We start from the raw sequence: 20,297 nt of genomic DNA on the forward strand, positions 1-20,297 counted from the left end.
CTGGACATCCAGAGCATATTCACTTTGAGTCAGGGAAAACAAAAACAGGAAGAGTTTTGATCCAACCTGAGAGACTAGACTGAGAAGCAAAATGAAGACTTCTAGCAATATCTTGACAGTTTCTGAACTTCTTTCTTTACGACAGGGCTAACAACAAACAAATTAAAAATACCATTTACAGGAAAACTTGAAGGATCTTGAATGAAAAAGTCAGCAATAAAAAATAATTTGTCATGATTTGAAACCTCGGAGCACTAACAATAAGAATAGTTCAGATTTTTTTTTTCAATGGTTTGGCCAAGAAGTGTGAGTACTTTTCAGCAACACGTTTTTTTTAATTTTAGTTGTTAAAAAGCTAGTAAATCATTGATTTAAAAGTAGACCATGAATCTCATCGTGTGGTGTATTTGGTTCAGAATTACCACAGAAATCAAAGTATATTGGAATCAATGATTTCAAAGCAGCCATCTTTGAAACGGTCAAAGAATCACTGATTCTTATTGATGGACCTAATTCTGAGAAAATTCCTACCTGTAGATCTTTTATAGAACTTTAGCTTAACTAGGAATATTTTCATTTATTTCTATGAAGATGTATTTTGAACACAGAACCATTTTTCTGGCATCAAAAATTTACTACTCTTTGACTAATAATTATTCATTTATTGTGGGATGACACACTTCAGCGAGTTCATCAAGGTCACTGAGGCATAAACAAGTGCAGAAAGAGGTCATGATACTCTTTGGTTCAATCTCGGAAGAGTTATAGGGCCTATTAATTGTAATATGTGTGTCATGCATAGCAATGAATAATGGAAACTTTTCATTCCTATTACTGCTCATGATGGTTTGAGATTTAATGACAAATAAACAGTTGTGACAACCATACAAGAAATGTTCACTTCCATTGGTATTCTGGATGCTGTTGTTTCCGACATTGGTTTACAGATTTATTTGGATGATATGCACAGAAACTGGATTTTCAACTCTTAGAAGTCCACCCAAGCACCCTCACTCCAATGGGAAGGCAGAACAAACAAATGAGACAACCAAAAATACAAGTGTTCTTTGCTGCCCTGCTCACTTACTACTGTGGCCTCCTCAGAATGTCCTCATCAGAAATGCAGATGGGACAGAGATTAAAACTCAACTTCCTACATTACTAAGTAATTTGATTTCATGGGAAAATAATAGAGTAATTCAGATGTATTCCTAAAAGAAATGCCAATTCTGGAGTGTGTATATGTGAAATTATAATGTGCTGTTACACCATAATGTTGACTACATTGCGAGGTGGACATCCAGCTTGGAAAAAGAGCCTTCGTTGAAAGGGTACTGTTAGAGGTTAAGTACGTGGCAGCACCAAACATATTGAGTTAAAATTAAAGGTCTTATCTGCAACAACCATGGTCACTTCATCTCTTGTTGCAGGCTACCCCACTATCTTTATCATCAGAACGAACTACTGCATTAGAACAAAATCAGGCAACACTGATGCTGAAGCACCTCTTTCTTTGACTGATCTTTTGCTTTGTATTGTTGGGCTACCAAATCAATTAAATCGCTGAAATAGGGGAAAAGAAAGCCCATTAACTTTGTCTTAAATAATTCTGTTGCTTGCCATAGACTTTCTTGTTTGACTTACAGGCTCTGGTGAATCAAGTTAATGACTTTGGGGAGACCTGGTAAATATATGGAAAGCATGTACAGTAAATGTTGCCACCAGAAATAATCTCCGTGACATATTTGAGTATATACGTAGATGTTAATTAATGTTTAGGTTTGGGAAAGCACCCTCGGGAGGATGAGCCTGTGAGCCTTGTGATAATGTCATGGGTCTGTTTGACAGTGGGAGTAAACAATATTGTGGATGGAATTTGAAGGAGAGTAGAGAGAGAAGCACGTGTAGACTGAATAGCATTAGGCAGTAGAGTTTCATGACATAGCTGTAATAATATGTAACATTGAAATTAGATCTAGGTAACTCTCTGTATATCACATGTTGTAGTACGTAATCTTAATAGAAATAAACGATGTAATTAAGAAGCCCAAACTTGAGGGCCAGTCTTCATCTTGCCTTCTCACCCAGTCTATCTTGAACCCAAACTCATAGATGCAGCCATTAAACCATCCAACAAAAGACTTACTAATCCCAAGATGGGGAATGTAGAGACCTAAGGGTGCAAGTTTCCAGGACTTGAATGCAATAATCTAGCCTGATACGCCGGTACAATACTGAAGGGTTTTGATTTTGAATCGATTCGATTTATTATTGTTACATGAACCTAGGTACAGTGAAAACTTTCTGCTTCGTGGTGCATTACAGGCAGATCATACATAAAATGCTCATTACGTGATTGAACACTGTGAGGAATATGAAGTTACGGCTGCAAATAAGGTGCATGTGCAGTCTGAGATGCTGTTTCTCAGGTCAGCCACTGAACTGAGTCCCTGTCTGTCCTTTGATAGAAATCAAAAGACTGCAGAACACTATTCAAAAAAAGTTATCCTTCAAACAACACCAGTAAAGTGGATTAATTGGCTATTTAACTCTTTGTTGTTATTGGAGATTTGCTGTGTACAAATTTGCTGGCTGTGATACTTCTTGATTTATGACAGTGACTATAAATCAAAAGAGCTTTATTGGCTTTAAAGTGCCTTCTAATGTCCTGAGATGTAAAAAGAAAACTGGTTCTGTCTGTTCATTAATACTTTCTCCTTTATTTTATGCACATGATTACGAGTTAAATTGATAAAGGTGCTTATATTTGTATCTGTCATGCTTTTGCAAATTATTAGAGAAGAAGATTTGAAACATTGACTTACTTTCCCCAAAGAAAACAACAACAATTTCATTGTGTATTCTCAGAAATTAAGATTTCTGCCCAAAATCTATTATTCTGTGCAGCTAATTTCCCATAAAATGGCACATCAAATTGAATACAAATGTAATCTTCAGATAAAATCTTGCAGACAGCAAGGATTTATTGAATGCCATGGCATTATTCACATTCTAACCTGTCTTTTATGATATTTTGATCTGATACAGTCACATATAACTTGCATTTCATCAGTGAATGCAATTCAAAAAGTATTGCATTGGCTATGAACTCTATGGAACATCCTGAAATCATGAATAGAGTAATTAAAAAATAATAATTTTATTTCATCTTTTTAAAATGGTAAAAGTTCAATCATTTGAGGGGCTGGGAAGTAGAATTGATCTGGACTCTGGAATTTCTGAAAAGTACAGATTGATGAACTAGAGGACAATAAAGTGAGGTGCTATCACTGGCAGAAGGATATTGTTCCAGAACTGAAACATGATAACTTTAGCAGTTTCCATTTTAAATATTGGCAAACATTTAGAGTAATAATCGTGACAAGAAAATAAGGCTTCATAATGCACTAAGCTACAATATATGGAATATATAACAGATACAACATTTTCCCTAGGTTATAATATATTTGGCAGGTGTGGTATCTATAATTGTCCCTGTAGCATGATGGTATGATAAAATTGTGGAGGTGAATTAATCTAATAACAACACATGCATTCATAAATGATATGTTTGTTATTCTTCTGCACTTAGCAACCAGCCAAATACATTCTCTGTAATTCCAAATTTCCATAATTATCATTTACCTACAGGGAAATTCACATAATTTGTGACTTTAATCAACTTGTCTTGATATATAACCCAATAATTATTCAGTATTCAATAACATTAATGTAGTTTTGCAATGACTGAAAGTTTTTGAGTATCTTTTTAGTTTTGATTTGGACAAATTGTGTAAATGTTTTATTTTACCTTTATCAGTGTTTTGACCTTCTGAGAACATGCCATGGATCCACTTTTGTCCTTCTCTCTTTTTGGTCAATCACAACAATTTTTTTTATCATGTTGCTATCACGTCTCAAGTAAACTTAGTTAACCAGATCAAAAATGGAGAGTTAATCCAAGGTTTTTGTAAGTAAAAGATGGTGAATTTTTATTACCCAAAAGAAGATATGACAAAAAAAACACAAAGAGATGCAGGTAATGAGTTTAAAAGAAAATGGAGGGGCACATTTATCAGGAACAGACCAGCAAGTAAAGGCGGTTGCAAATATAGCATTTTAGAGTTGGAAGAATGAAAGACCCAAGTCCAACTCTTTCCTCAACAATGGCAGATCTCATTGAGTTTTCCAAGAACTATTATCATGGTTGCAATTGCTTTTCTTCCAGCGATTTCTAGGCTTGAAGTTAAGCGTCAAAAACGGAAGTTGTTGCAAAAGCTCAGCAAGCCTGGCAGCATCTGTGGAAAAAAAATCAAAGCTAACATTTCGCGTCCGTTGAGCTTTTCCAGCAACTTGTGTTTTTGTTTCTGATTTAGAGCATCCGCTTTTCTTTCAGTTCTTATTTTGAAGTTGAGAGTGATGCACAAGCAGAGAGTGTCTCCCCAGCTTCTACGCACGTTTTCTTTGCCATTCCTCTGCCGCTGAAAAAGAACTGTTGTTAAATGTCCATTTTTATATTCTTGAGTCTTCTTATTGTCTTCCCAGGCTGAATATCTCACAAGCAACCTTTCACCTCTATTATTAACTTCTACAAATGTATGGATCAACTGAGAGACACAGATCTTGATTTCAGTACCCTTTCATAATAATGCTAATTTCAGCTCAGACTAATCCTCACTTACTGATGGTTTCATGAGTTTGCTGTAACCAAAACAGGTGATGACAGCAGCCACTTTAGGGCACCATTTGTGCTTAAAATTAATTTGTGTCAAAGAAAGCTCCTGGTTTCAAAGTCAAACAATGAAAATTGAATATTGTGAGTTCATTTTCACTACGCTCATAATATATAGTCTTAAACTGCATTCGTGAAATAACTGCACAGAGGTCACCATCCCATCACAAAGCCACTTTTTATTTACATATGCACAGAGCATGAGGTTTGATGCCCACTCAAAACCACTCTCTAGAATGAGGAGACTCTCTGATTCCCTGAATCTCCTGTTTATATCTGTCAGCCAGGGCTCCTGATTGGCCCAAATTAACAACCCAAATCAAGGATCTCATTGTCACTGAGAATCACCGGGCCCTGGTTCCAGTCACTACAATTTGTTTATAAAAGCATTCTGTATCTACCTATTTATAACATTGATCTTTTTGATTTTTCTTTCCCATATTAGTCTACTGGATGTATTAGGTGGAACTTTCAAATTTAGAGGAGTAAAGCTGACTTCAGTGGATCAGCTGAGCTTTATACATCATGCCAATTACTTTTTTTTAATTGAAGTTAACATACCAAAATGTTGGACTGGAACATGTGCAAGAATCTTGTACTTTCGAGGCATGATATCTGCAATTGGAAGATGTAACAAAGGAATAAGAACGAGGGCAGGATCAGAAAGGCCATTTGTGATGAGGACACAAGGGTTGGAATCTTATCAGGGTCTGAGTGACGTGGACAATGGTGAGAGCAATAGAATTAGTCTTGAAGTGCAGCAAGGCCAATCTCAACAGAGAGATCATATCACTCCACCTTCTATCTTTTTCACAAGCAGCATGGCAAGGTTCTCACCAGGTAGCAGCAAGTTACCAGTTCATGAGGATTAACGCTTGTTTGCCTCCTCGTTGATGGCCCAACTTGCCTGATTATTATTCAATTGTCAAACTTGCCAAACCTACCCAACAAACAAGACATTGGGAAAATTTGACATGTAAGTCAGACTGGGATCTGGCCCATTCAGTTCATTGCTTGCTCTGAATTACTTCCAGGCTGGAAACTTGGTACAAACTTTTCAGGGCAAACTCTATGGGCACTGGCTGTATTCATTCCATGTCCAAGGACATTGGCATTGGATGTGTCAACCTCAAATAATCGACATGGTGTCTCTGATCCACCTGCAGCACAGCAAGACCGCTGTAAAAGGAACCCAGTATCTCTGACAGATGGAAAAAGCCAAGGCAAGGCCAGAGATGCTGTGAATATTCAAGTTGGCTCAGGGTGAGTGAGCACTAAAGAGAATGGTCTGGAATTGCAAGCTGGTCCAGAGCATGAACTGGGTGTCTGCCCCTTAATCCGCTGTATCTTTGCTGCAGTTCTACAATAATAGTTGCCTGTTTAGCCAGAGATAAAACATTGTATCTGGAAAGGACCTGCCAAAGGAACAGACAGAGGAACAATGATAATGGGCTCTCTGATGAAGGGTCTAGGCCTGAAACATCAGCTTTTGTGCTCCTGAGATGCTGCTTGGCCTGCTGTGTTCATCCAGCTCCACACTTTGTTATCTTAGACAGAGGAACAATGTAGGGCACATTTTAAGAGAAAACAGACTTTTAAGAGCTATCATAGAGAGAAGATTTCAAAGAAAAAGAAAGAAGACAACATCTAAATTGGATGGCTTGAAAGTTGAAGAAAGTTATTAGCAATTATCAGATTGGTACAGGGTTAAGCAAATGGAAATAATAGCATGAGCTAAGGAACTGCCTTCAGAAAGAGTGTGATGATAAGCTTTTCCAGTCTGCTTATTCATTTCCTGCATTTTTACTAAAATTTCTTGCTTTTGTTTGGTTTTAATAATTGTTTCCTACTATCTAAAATGTTTCCAATCTTCTGGCTTATCACTAATCTTTCATAGCTTTAGACGCCTTTTCTTTCGATTTGATACCATTATCAGCTTCCTTTGCTACCACAGATGGTGTAATTGCCTTGTGATATCCTGTGTTCTCAATAACCTGCCTGTTGATGACAGTTGTTAAATAGCTCCTTAAATGTCTTCTCTGCAGTATTTCCTTTTGATCTATTTTCCAATTTAGCAAATTTTCTATTCACATCTTGTAATTATTTAAGTTTAAGATGTTAGTTTCAGAAACAGATTTCCAACTCTCAAGCTGAGTGGGTTTTTTTCATATCCTGCCATCATGTTTGCAAAGTAGATCCTTTACTCTGAGACCATAATTGTATTGCATTGCACATCACTATGTCTAAAATGCATCTTCTGTTGTTGGTTCCAAAAGATGTTGTTTTAAGAAACTGCCACAAATATGAATGCATTACCTAGTCTATTTTTACAAATTTGATTTATCCAATCCAAATGATGAATAACATCTCTCATAATTATTATTTTAAAAGCCTCCATTATCTGCTGGTTTATATTCCATCCCACAGCTGCTGCCCAGGTTCCAATGATACATTTTCACCATTAACTTCTTTCCTTGCTTCTTATTACCTCTACTCAAACTAAAAGGGCAAACCAAGATTATTTATCACGACTGTACTGATTTCATTATTTATTGACAGAGCCACCCCACCTCATATTCCTTTCTTCCTATTCAGAATTACGTTACTCTAGAATACTCAGGTCTTAGTCAGAGTCACTTTGCAAATATGACCCTGAAATGGTTACCATATCACACACATTCATTTCTATTTGTGTTATCAATTTAGTCACCTATTTGTTCATTCATGAACGCACACATGCTCAGATAAAAAGCCTTTAAATTTGCCTTGTTTTCCTTTTTTTTCCCTACTCTGCTCTGATTTGTTGGTACACTAATATGTTTCCGCAGGCACTCCATCCTTGCCTTCACTGTAGTTAGCATTATCCATTGCTATCCTGCAATCTTAATTTTTCCTTTTTCTTTAACTTGCCAAATCTCCTGCCACAGCAGCATTCTCCCACACCACCCATTATTTAGCTGTACGTCCTTTCTATGGGCCCAGTTATACAATTCACCAGTGCGCTGGCTCTGGTGTGATTCAGGTGATATCTGTTCCTTAATCCCAGCGCACTGCTGCCAATCTTTAAAGCTATACATGCAGCTCTATGATCATATTGACTCTTATTTTGTTTGTGGTTATGGTTGTAGGGCACAGATTATTACTTATGTGGTTTTACTTTTTTTTAATCGTTGACATATTTGCCCTTATTCTCTCGTCTGAGCCTCTTGCTTATCTTTACCTGTGTATCTGGTTTGCTGAAGGCGGCTAAACAATATAAAAGGGAAACAAGATAAGAATATAAATTTGATGTGGAGGTGCCGATGTTGGACTAGGATGGACAAGGTCAGAAGTTAGTTGCCACCAGGTTGTAGTCCAACACGTTTATTTGAAATCGCAAGCTTTTGCAGCGGTGCTCCTTCGTCAGATGGACTCTACCTGATGAAGGAGCAGTGCTCTGAGAGCTCGTGATATCAAATAAACCTGTTGGATTATAACCTGGTGTCATGTGTCTTCTGACAATGTAAATTTGAGCTGTTTGAATACTTGAAGCTACTTACCTCGGTCTGAATAGGTGTACCAGATACCTTCATGAGCTTCAGCTCATACTGGTTAGCAAATGGGAAGTCAACAAGCAGAGAATTGGATAGTTAAGCTTGGAAGCGAAAATATATGATATAGGTCACACTCACACAATGGGAGGAACGGGGTGAGTAATGTTCCGGAGTTGGAAAGAGACAGTTCGCATCACAGAACAAATAAAAGTTCGAAGATAAACTTCGATCAAAAAGGTTTCAGAAGTTGTGAATCTAAAAGGTGAATCCAAGATGATCATCCTTCCAAAGGTCTCCTGGAATGGAAAATTAATCTTTGGTTCACTGCTGCAAGCAATCAGAGAAGAAAGTGATGATGAAATAATGTATCCACATTGAAACTTGGACTCGGTATATTTCTACATCCCAAGAGGTGCCGTTCTTTCATTCTTCATTTGAAATTAATGTGTGGTCATTATCATTCTCAGCAGTGGATCTGTCTTTTCAAATCAAAGCTTTCTAGCTCAACCATTTAGAGCCACACTTCCCCATTTGTACCTGCAAGTCAAAGGATAATATATAGGCCTTGGGATTGAGGTTCCTTTTTGCCAACATGTATCAGCAAATACAAATTATCTTTAAATTTTTGCTTGTTTTGCTTTCCTCATTTATTGCTCAAACTGATTTGCACCGCATAAACCGTACAATCTTTCAGCAGACAGCTAAAATCAATGCTGTTATAAACTACTCAATATTTATTTTAGCTATTTTCTAATTAACACTGTTCAGAAATGCTACTAGATGCCTCTGCAGCAGGTGAGACGAGAACCGAGGCCATGTCATGCATAAGGTGGGACACTATCACTGTAACCTTATAAATATTTAATATATGTCTACACTATCTACTGAGTTGAGTGTTGCTTGGCTTCATCTGAAACTTTATCAGGTTCTAGCTACCTGTGATCTTACATTACTGATGGTGCACTCTAACAATTAGCATAGCAGCCTCCAGCCCCTTTAGAGTGGAAAATGGTTATAGTCATATCAACAGCCAGAGGATATCAACCGGGAGCTACCTTTGTTGTTGTTTGTCAATTTAAATAATATGGGGTGAGGTTATATCCTTTATCTAGCTAATGACATGGTCAACCATCAACCAAGAACACAGGCTGCAAATAAAGCTCCAGAAGAACTGTGGTGGTATCCGCAGTCCACTGATTTGACATTCAGTGTGTTTCATGTTAAAAATGTGAACATGCGGCTGATGTCATTTTAGAATGCTAAGGGGGTTAGTAATGCTGCAAAAGAATCTAATTTTACATTAACAATCTCCTCACTCACAGGTGAGAATGTTAACATCTTACACTCGCAGGGAGCAAATACATAGCATGAGAGTTTCACTTGATGAAGAATTGCAAATGTGACAGCAAGATCTTTGGGGCGCTTTATTTATTAATTTTTGTTTTACCAGACGATGCCTATTGCTTGCCCTATCAACAAATTCAAAATGTATTGATTAGCTATGACATTTGTTCCCCTATATGAACATACCACTTATTGCAGCAGGGTTGAAACTGAATGATTTCATCCCAGTTAACCGACCTTTCTCTGCAATTATTACTAGCACGCCACAGATGAAGTATAAGTGCAGTGAAAAGTGTCATTTAACATCAATACTCCAGTATACAGTTATCTTTTGATTAGGTTTTTTTGTTGAAAATGTTAGAAATATATGAAGTGAACTCCTTATTAATGCAATCGATTTAAAAGCTACTATGTATAAATTGTACATTTACTGACTTAAATTTTATTATGTTAACAAACTGCAGTAATTACAAAATGATAACACAATTACAATTAACATAATTTAAATTTAACTCAATTAAATACAATATTACTGCATCAGGTTTTTCTACACTTTATTTCCTGATTCAAAGCATTGAAATTCTGAAGACTGGATATGAGCACATGGATGGATAGCTTCAGAGCTGCAAACAATTGCTATTTATTCAGGTTGTAGTACACTGTTTAAAATCGTTGTAAGGCAATCATCTACTCACAGTGACACTGAACTTGGGTAGTATAAACAAAGCATTAAAGCCACTCATTCAGTGTAATTTAGATGTTATTACCTAAGTCGACTCTGTTGCTGTGTTTGATTCCCGGCAACGTGACAGCTTGGCACAGCTAAGCATCCAGAATTCTATGCATCTTTCAGCACTTAAACAACTTCCTTGCATACCTCACTGTCATTGTTACCCTGACATGTATTTCCTGTGGACTCAGGGTAAGCCGAATCAATAAGAAAACAGAAATTGCTGGAGAAAATCGGCAGGTGTGGCAGCAACTGTGAAAAGAGAACAGAGTTTACATTTTGACCCCAGTGATCCTTCTTCAGAAGGGTTTGAAAAAGGGTCAGTGGACTCAAAATGATAACTTTGCTTTCAATAATACATATGTGGTTCTCCCACCCAGTGTGGACAAGGGTACAGTCTGCAGGGATGATGAGCAAACTGCACTGCAATCCATAGTGTCATTCAGGTGGAAGGGAGTAGAGAGACATGTACTGGTAATAAGAGATGACATAGTTATTGGAGCAGGTGCAGTTCTCAACAGTATTAGAACTAGGAAAGAGGTTCTGCTGTGAGGTTATGAGCGGTGAGGAAGTCTTGATCTATGGACAGAGTGACAGAATAGGGGATAGCTGGTTCAAACTGAGATGTGCAGGAATATTTTCCCTGAGATAGCAGTGAATGCCAGTTGTGGTGATTAGATCACTCTAGGTATTTTGAGCCAGAAGGAAAGAAGAGTTGAAGCCAGGGGCAGATCAGCCATGATCTAATTGAATGGCGAGGCAGGCTCGAGAGGCTGAATGGCCCTTGCTGCTTTTCCTATTTCTTATTTTCTTATTACTATACTATTATTCTCCGTTTTTCGTGCTCATCAGTATTACAAATGTGCTTCTGTCCAGAATTGTATGGCAGACAGTATCACGCCGTAATTAATCAAATATTTTTAAGTTGTATAAATTGCGAAGTGAGATTTTAAATTTCTAACTGATGTTTATTTTTTCATCATACCATATTAACTTAAATTAATAAAACAAAAGCACTGCAGCCTCACTGCACCAGGGACCCGGGTTCAATTCCAGCCTTGGGTAACTGTCTGTGCAGAGTTTGCACATTCTCCCCATGTCTGCGTAGGTTTCCTCCAGGTGCCCCGGTTTCCTCCCACAGTCCAAAGACGTGCTGACTAGGTGGATCGGCCAGCCTAAATTGACCGTAGTGTTCAGGGGTATGTGGGTTATAGGAGGATGGTCTGTGTGGGATGCTCCAAGAGGACAGTGTGGACTTGTTGGGCCGAAGGGCCTGTTTACACACTGTAGGGAATCTAATCTAATCTAATCTAATTTACAAACTGAACTAAAATGGCAGGGTTTACCTTATACGGAAGGTTTGGATAGGCTAGACCTGCATCTATTGGAGCTTAGAATAATGAAATGTGATCTTATTAAAGCATTTAAGATAATGGAGGAAATTGACAGGTTCAATATTGAAAACATGTTTTCCCACATGTGAGACGAGAAAGAGGGGACATAGTTAGAAAATAAAGTGTTTCTCAAAGATGATGAATGATTTCTCTGAAACTGGTGAATCTTTGGAATCTTTTCGTAAAGGATAGAGGAGGCAGGATCATTGAAAACTTTTAAGGCAGAGGTAGATACAATGTTGACGAACAAAAATGCCAAAGGTTATCAGAAATAAGCAAGGATGTCGAGTTGTACCACAGTTGGATCAACCATTATCTTACTGAATAGCTGGGGGACAGGCTTGTGTTGCAGAAAAAGAACTGAAAGAACTGTGGATGCTGTAAATCAGGAACAAAAACAAAGTTGCTGGAAAAACTCAGCAGGTCTGGCAGCATCTGTGAAGGGAAAAACCGTTAATGTGTCGAGTCCGGTGACTCTTCCTCAAAACTCGGGTCAGTCTGAGTTCTGACGAGGGTGACCGGACCTGAGGCAGTAACTGTTTTTTCCCTTTCACAGATGCTGGCAGACCTGCTGAGTTTTTCCAGCAACTTTGCTTTCATTGAGTGGCAGAATGTCTCTTCCTTCTCCTAATTCAAAGTCTTGTATCATGCTATTATCGGATGTAATTAAGAAGTGAATTTAAATTAATTTTGATATTGGCCAGAAATACGATAGTTGTGTTCAGAGTTGGACTTGAGCTACATTTCATTCATAACATTCAGCAACAGGATACCAAATTTCCCGTAACTGAATGATTTAGGCACAGTTCATTTTATGATTGAATTTTTACAATGCTGTAATTACACTTGTTCATCTTTTAAATGTAAATATCTAAGTATATATTATGACATTATTTCAAATGGATTTTTGTTTTACAAAATACTGTCAATCATTCTTTGGTAATTTTGGTATGTCATGTCTGTTTTTTTACACAAAAATACTTTAAACTGAATATTTATTATTCAATTTGACTTCAATGATTCCGACGTACAAGAGAGGATTAGATGAACAGATTAAATTTCAAGTATTTCCTGTGCACATATTCAGCTGCAGAATTCCTTGCCTGGATATAAACAGCTTCTGATTGGTCTTTTCATTTCCTTTGCACATTCCAATGTGCAACAGCTCGTGGAAGCTGCCAGTGCTCCCGAACTGACTGAACTCCAGCCAGCAAGGATTTGCCTTTCCGCTGGTACATGTTCATGTCTCTGCTGGTTCATAGCAGCGTGGCATCTTCCTACCTATTAAGCAGCCTGAGGAGGAGTGACAAGTGTAACACTAAAGCTCAGTGTTAATAAATCTGTTGCTGAGATCAGTGTCTTTGTGTAATTGATGCTGTGCTGGACTTGTACCTGGCTGTAACCATACTTCTCACCAACCTGAGGTAAGAACAGTAATAAAACAGAGCTATATATTTTACAGAGCTGTAAACAACATAGCACATTTTGTATATGGAAAACCTATGATTGATAAATGCAGATTGCTTTCAGACCAAAACTAAATAATTGCAGAGCAGAATCTGCAAATTGTGAGATGAATTTTTGCTTTTAATTGATGAATACAAAATGGTATCAGTTGCTGGGCAATTGTTATCAGGTGCAGGTAAAGCAAACTTTTCAAGTTCTAATCCATCTTCTACTGGTGATATCGTCTAATAAAACATTTTCCGTTATCTGAAGTAAGCAATTGTGTTAAACTAATATGAAAACCTAATTGAAATAACAGTACTGGTATACGATTTCCTTCTTATTTAAGGTAGTTTATCCATTTCTGAATCTCTGATCTTGCAATTTCTGCCTTTGAACTTTATCGTGATTTATTTTAAAAAGTGGCTCGTGTCAGACAAAATGAGTTGTCATTAGGTTGAGTTACCTTTTGGTGATGACCCTGACTGGTAATTTGTTGACCCTTTTCTGAACAGAACCAGTATTCAGCTTTGATATTCTGATTCGAGAAAACTTGCTACTCTTGCTGGTAAAGACTCATTCTCCTTTACCGCTTGTATCAGAAGAAGTTTTTGCAGCCTCCAGAATAATCCTTGCACTTAACAGTGTTGGGTTTCCATGTGGGTCATTGACAAAACACCCAAGAATTATTTAATTGTCAATTAAATCCTCAAGTGTAGAAATTGTAGAATTTCTCTGGATTGTTGAAGTATGGCCTTCTTATTCATCTCCATATTGTACTGCAAACTCAGATACGATCTCTGAAGGAGTAGCTCAAGTATAACTAATGGAATTGAAATAATGAAGAAGTAACTGAGGTAGCCGGTGGAGAAACGTTATGAGTGCTGTGCTTGTGGAATTCAAGTTGAGTTATTGACCTAGTTATAAGATTGGTGGACTAATAGAAGGTGAGAAAGTAAGGTAAATGGTTGTGAACTTAAATGGATGAAAGTGATAATTTGTGTCTCATAAGGATATGTGCAAGGGCATCAACTTTTTTTTACAAACTGTTAGATAGACCACGCGACATCAAAGATTTTCATTAATAGAATGTTCGATAACATGGCAGGTACCATGAATTGGAGCCCAATCTCGCAAAGACTAAGGGCCAGACTTTCCGAGGAGTCGCAATCTCGCACAGTTTGCCATGTTACTCCTTGCTGATGCAAAGAGAGAGCTCCACATTTCTGACAGGAGATTTGATCAAAGTTTCTCCAGAAATGCGGAGTTGTACTTACATTTTGGCAATTCTTTTGTAAAACAGTTGAGGGAATTGCAAACATTGCCTCCTTTCTCACAGCAGTCAAATGCCATATTCTGTAATTTAAAGGCTCAGCGTCACAGACAGCCACTTTGTCAACAGCTTTTGAAATGGCAAGTACATGCAGTAAGTTTGAGGGAAGGGAATAGTGTGCCAGATGGGCAGGGGGCCGGATAAGAAGGGTACCATGCAAGCAATAAAGAATTTAGGGTCAGTTGGGTGGGTGGAAGTTATCGAGCCCATTGGGGTGAGGTACAGAGGTGATCGGTTGGTGTTGTGTCCTAGGGGAGAGAGGCCATTGGGTCAGGGTCTGGGGAATGTAAAGATCTGTGATAGGTGTAGTGGGTTTTGAGGGGTAAGCTGTAGCTCAGTTAAATAGTTATTCAGGAGATGGACTAGGTACTCCCTGAGATGCTCAATTACTTGGCATGGTGGCTCAGTGGTTAGCACTACTGCCTCATAGCACCAGGGACCTGGGTTCAATTCTAGCCTCAAGCGTCTGTGTGAAGTTTGCACACTCTATTCCATGCCTGCATGGGTTTCCTCTGAGTGCTCCAGTTTCCTCCCACAGTCCAAAGATGTACAGATTAAGTGAATTGGCCTTACTAAATTGTCTGTAGCGTACAGGGATGTGTAGATTAGGTGGGTTACCCATGGTAAATGCAGGGTTATGGGGAGAGGGTAAGAGTTCGTGTTGGATCAGGTGGGCTGCTCTTTGGAGGATCGGTGCAGATGCAATGGGCTGAATGGCCTCTTTCTCACTGACAAGATTCTACTTCACTTCAACAGAGCTTTCAGAATTTTTAAAAATTCGAAGTGATATATTCAGAAGGTTTTGAGCATGAGAGAATAGCCCAGTGGAATCTCCATTTCCCTAGGCAATTACTTGGAGACTGCTATGATTAGGATTCTGCAGGGTGCCCATGTACAACCTTCATCTAACACTTCAGAGCAGCTATTGGAAAATCTGAGCCTAAATCATTCAGTAAAACTTCATTCCAGTGCAGCTAAGTATAAGGCCATCCATTCTTCACCAAAACTGGTCGGTCCAAATGATATTTAAATGATAAAAATTGAGGAACAATGGACATTTTTACAAAATACAGTGCTCAGGCAGAAATAAATTTAAAAACAAACAGAATCTTAGCCTTCATTGAGAGCAAGAATCTATTTTGTTGCATTTAAATAATATGAATGAGGCCTGAAACACTTTGCACCTTTGGAAGTATGTTTATATAGGAAGGAGTGTTACAAAAATATTGTGGAATATCACTAAGTGCTCCAAGAATAAGAGATAACATAAACTGTTGAATGTAGAAAGGTAAAGTGAGATTTCATTCAGGTCATCAGAATCTTGAAGGAAAGTAGTAAAGGAGAAGAGGAGAAATGTGTTCTTGTGGGAGAGTCAGGGAGAAGAGAGACATAATCTCAACCTCAATCAGAGCCAAGCCACCCAGAGAGAAAGTGAGAACTACTCCTTCACATAAAGTGCAATTAATACGTGGCCCTCTTTCTCAACAATCATTAAATAAATATAAACCTTAAATCAGTACATCTTACTAGGCAGGAGTGTAAATTGATCTGAAATCATGGTACATAGATGGAGTTAAAGTTGATAATATGATTGGTTGAATGCACTAAACTTCATGTCCACTTCTTTTATTTACTGTTAAGGCAAGTATTAACTTGTACATTTTAAATGGGTTGTTATCTCTACAAAAAGAACGCTATGTGCTATTAGTTTCAGCACCCCATAGCAATTACCAGGTTTTTGCATCATATTGGACCATAAAATTAGAATTCTTTCGTGTTTGCATGAAAGGTTAACTGGAAGTTCTGATTTGCTCTGGAATTCAAGAAACATTTCAGGCTAAAAATAATTGTATTTCATTATATAGGTGCAAGTTTCTTAACCCGCCTCCCACTAGATCTGGCGGAGGAAAGAAACTGATAGTGGTTTGTGCTAGAGTTTCATTTATTTGACGGTCATGTAGGGCCATGCATTTATTGCAGCTCAAACTTTCTCTGAGCTCTGCAGAGAACCAAACATCATTGAGCTGATTGCATATGGTGCAGTCATGCTTCTGTTCTGAAAGATACTATCTCTCTTAAAGGGAAGCTGCAATTAATTCCACAGTATTGCTGTTGATGTTATCACTGAAATCTTAAGCAAGGAAATGAAATGTCAGTGTAGAGGGAAATGTGACAGTTGTGGTAATTATGGCGTAAATGGTAGATGTAGAGAAAAGGAGAGATGAACATAGTTCACCAGGGAGACATGAGATCTTCATGAACAATTCTCAAATATTTGGCTGGTCATCCCAGTTTCTGACCCTCAGCACTGCCATTGAATATCTTATGGACTCATACATGTGGTCAAGCTCAGTGGATTCACTTTTACATGATATTACCTGCCGGTTTTTCAGCTAATTGGGCGGCAATATCTTTTCTTTGTTTCGATACAGCAGACTCAGTAAGGGTCCTGGCACAGAACAAGAGCAGCGAGGTTATGCTGCAGGAAAACCCTGGTGAGACCACACTTGGAATATTGTGTCCAGTTCTGGTCACCCTATTATAGGAAACATGTGGAGGCTTTGGAGAGGGTGCAAAGGAGGTTTACCAGGATGCTGCCTAGACTGGAGGGCTTGTCTTACAAGGAGAGGTTGACTGAGCTCGGACTTTTCTCTCTGGAGAGAAGGAGGAAGAGAGGTGACCTGATCGAGGTGTACAAGGTAATGAGAGGCATGGATAGAGTCGATAGCCAGAGACTTTTCTCCAGGGCAGGATTGACTGCCGTGAGGGTACAAAGTTTTAAGGTGTTAGGAGGAAGGTATAGAGGAGACGTCAGAGGGAGGTTCTTCACCCAGAGAGTTGTGAGCACATGGAATAGTTTGTCAGTGGTAGTCATGGAAACTGAGTCATTAGTGACAATTAAGTGACTGCTGGACATGCACATAGACAGCAGTGAATTGAGGGGAATGTAGGTTAGGTTATTTTATTTTTGGATTAGGATTATTCCACGGCACAACACCGTGGGCTGAAGGGCCTGTACTGTGCTGTACTTTTCTATGTTCTATGTTGTATGTTCTAACAAAGGGAAAGCTCGATAGGCATAGACTCTGCTACATTGGACACTTTGACTGGGCTCCCAGAGCATTCCCAATCACTGACAACAGCCATGAAGTTGCCAAACTCCAAGTTGGCAGAAGGCATCATGCAGACCTTTCCCTGCTTCTGCTCCATCTCCTTGTGGTTAAGCAGATACAGAGGTGCCACTTTAACTCATTTACCAGATGGAGTTCTTTTAGAGAAACATTTTCTGCCCTCACTGTGAATATCCCTCCTTATTAAATTCGGGAACTGGCCATCTCTCAATAAATTCTATGTACAGTACTTCTTGACACATTGCAGTAGTAGAAATTCTTCAAACTTCTGCCAACGGCAAGCTGTGGTCCTGGCCCAGTAAAGGTGCTGAAGCAGGGCCCCTCATGCACCTGAACACATGGTCTTTGATGGATGATACCCTTTTCATTTGGCCTGGATTGGGAAACAGGCATCATATCAATTGGTAATGTTCTGAAATATCATGATGTCAGCTGCTTTAGCACGACAGGGGATAATTACATAAAACACCTTCTCAAAATGGTGCACTGCCCTGGCTATGTTGATACCCTTCTCCAAGAGGGTGAGCATCCTGTCTAGCAGTGCTACTGATGTGAATTCTACACCCTTTATCTCCTGCCATTGTATGTGGTGATTTCATTAACATTCATGATTGTTGCTGGTACATTCATGCATTCAGATTAAAAGGCTTTGTATCTCTGACAATTGAGCTTTGGGTAGACAGGAGAGGCCATTTAAGTCAAAACAACCGATCACTTCGCCAGTTTCATTCTGGATTAAGATCATGGTTTTTTTTTTACATATTTACGTGTGGAATAAGTACATCCTTGGTTGGGCCAGCGTTTATTGCCCAGCCCGAGTTGCCTTTGGCAAAGTTATGGTGAGCTACCTTCTTGAAACACAGCAGGTGTAATCTGACTACATGGTAGTCAGTTAAACTGACCGTTGAACAGAAAAGAAAATGATTTCAGGGATTTAGTAAGCATTCAGTTTGTTTTCAATCAGGTTGTTACCCCAACAACTTGCATTGCAAATCAGCGCTTGGCAACCAACGGATGCTAATTTACATGCCTTGTTTATAGCATACAATAAAATCCACTTTTGGAAACTCCTGTCTAGGTACTGATGAATGAAGATGTTTATTTAATTGAATTAACATGTGCCTATTTTGGTTCTGTTTCCTTAACAGGTTGAATATTATTAAATTATCATGCAAACCTTCAGTCATTGGACATTACCTTTAAGGGTGTAACTGTGCACACAGCTGAGCATGTATTAACATGTCTCCCCTGTGCTCAAGGATTACTGTGCCCTGGTGATGGGTTAATGTTTCTCTAAGTATGCAGCAGCAGTTTTCATTTCTTGGGTTAACGTCTTTACAAAATACCCAGCAAGAAGCTCACCTCAGGCTATGAATGAGGCTGTCAAAGCTAACAAATCACAATGACTGGTTTTATCAGCAGGCCCCACACTTCAGGCTGACAGATGGCATTTTGCTTCATGGTTCTAAGGAAGAGCCGTGAACATCAGCAAGAACATGCTACGGGAAATGGTTAGGGGCTGGTTAAGTGACACCATAGGTTTCTGCTTATAGGATGCCAACCGTATTCCAGTTGGAAGCACTTTTTCTTCTGAGATATGGACAACATTAGTTCAAGTCCAACCTGAGATAACTGGCCATGAAATCTAAGCAGGAATGATGGAATTCTGCCAGATAGGTTATGTTTCAGATGCAACAATACACGCAGATCTGTATCTGCCCTCTTAGGTGGACACATACCATTACTTCAAGAAAGACCAAGACAGTTTTTCTGCTTAGCCCTTAGACTAAACAGCCAATGTCAGTAAAAATAATTATCTAGTCGCTATCACTTTGCAGTGACCATCTATGTACAAATTTCCTGCTGTATTTATATTACAACCGAGACTACACTTCAAAATATATTTCATTGGGTGTTGTGTGATGGAACTTCATGACCTTAATAAACGTTTGGGAGACACATCAGTATTGTGCTTAAAACTGTGACTAATGTTTCATTTTGCAGTAAAGCTTCACTAACCTGGATACCTCAGATCAAGTGAAGATTGCTACAAATTAAAGGCAGTCATTCTGAAGTGATTAATATTTGTTTTGTAATTCTAATGCAACACAATATCAGAATTAATAAATAGTTAGTTATAACAATGGCAGTCAACCATAGCTTATACTAACACAGTGCCTGTAACAAAGTAAAACATATTTTACTGGAGCACAGAAGGAGTCATCCAAGTAGGGACCTACAACAAGCAGAAAGAGATGGGCTTTAAAGCCCATCTTAAAGGTGAGAAAATCAATCGAGCATTGGAGAACATTAGCTCAATAGTCTTTTTTTTATTCATTCATGGGGTGTGTTGCTGGCTACGCCAACATTTATTGCCATCCTTAATTACCCAGAGGCTAGTCAGGAGTGAACCAAATTGTATGGGTCTGGAGTCACATGAAACCAGACAGGATAAAGATTGCAGTTTTCTTCTCTAATATGATATTAGAGAACCAGATGGGTTTCCCACAATTGACAATGGTTTCATAATCATGATCCATAATTCCAGATTTTGACTGAAGTCAAGTTTCAACATTGTGGGACACTGCAACAGAATTTTCCTTTCTCTATTCTGTAAGAAACTTACCCTGTATTTCAATGTCATTCTGTTCCAC

Source organism: Stegostoma tigrinum, chromosome 4, assembly GCF_030684315.1.
Source record: "Stegostoma tigrinum isolate sSteTig4 chromosome 4, sSteTig4.hap1, whole genome shotgun sequence".
Classification (NCBI taxonomy): Eukaryota; Metazoa; Chordata; class Chondrichthyes; order Orectolobiformes; family Stegostomatidae; genus Stegostoma; species Stegostoma tigrinum.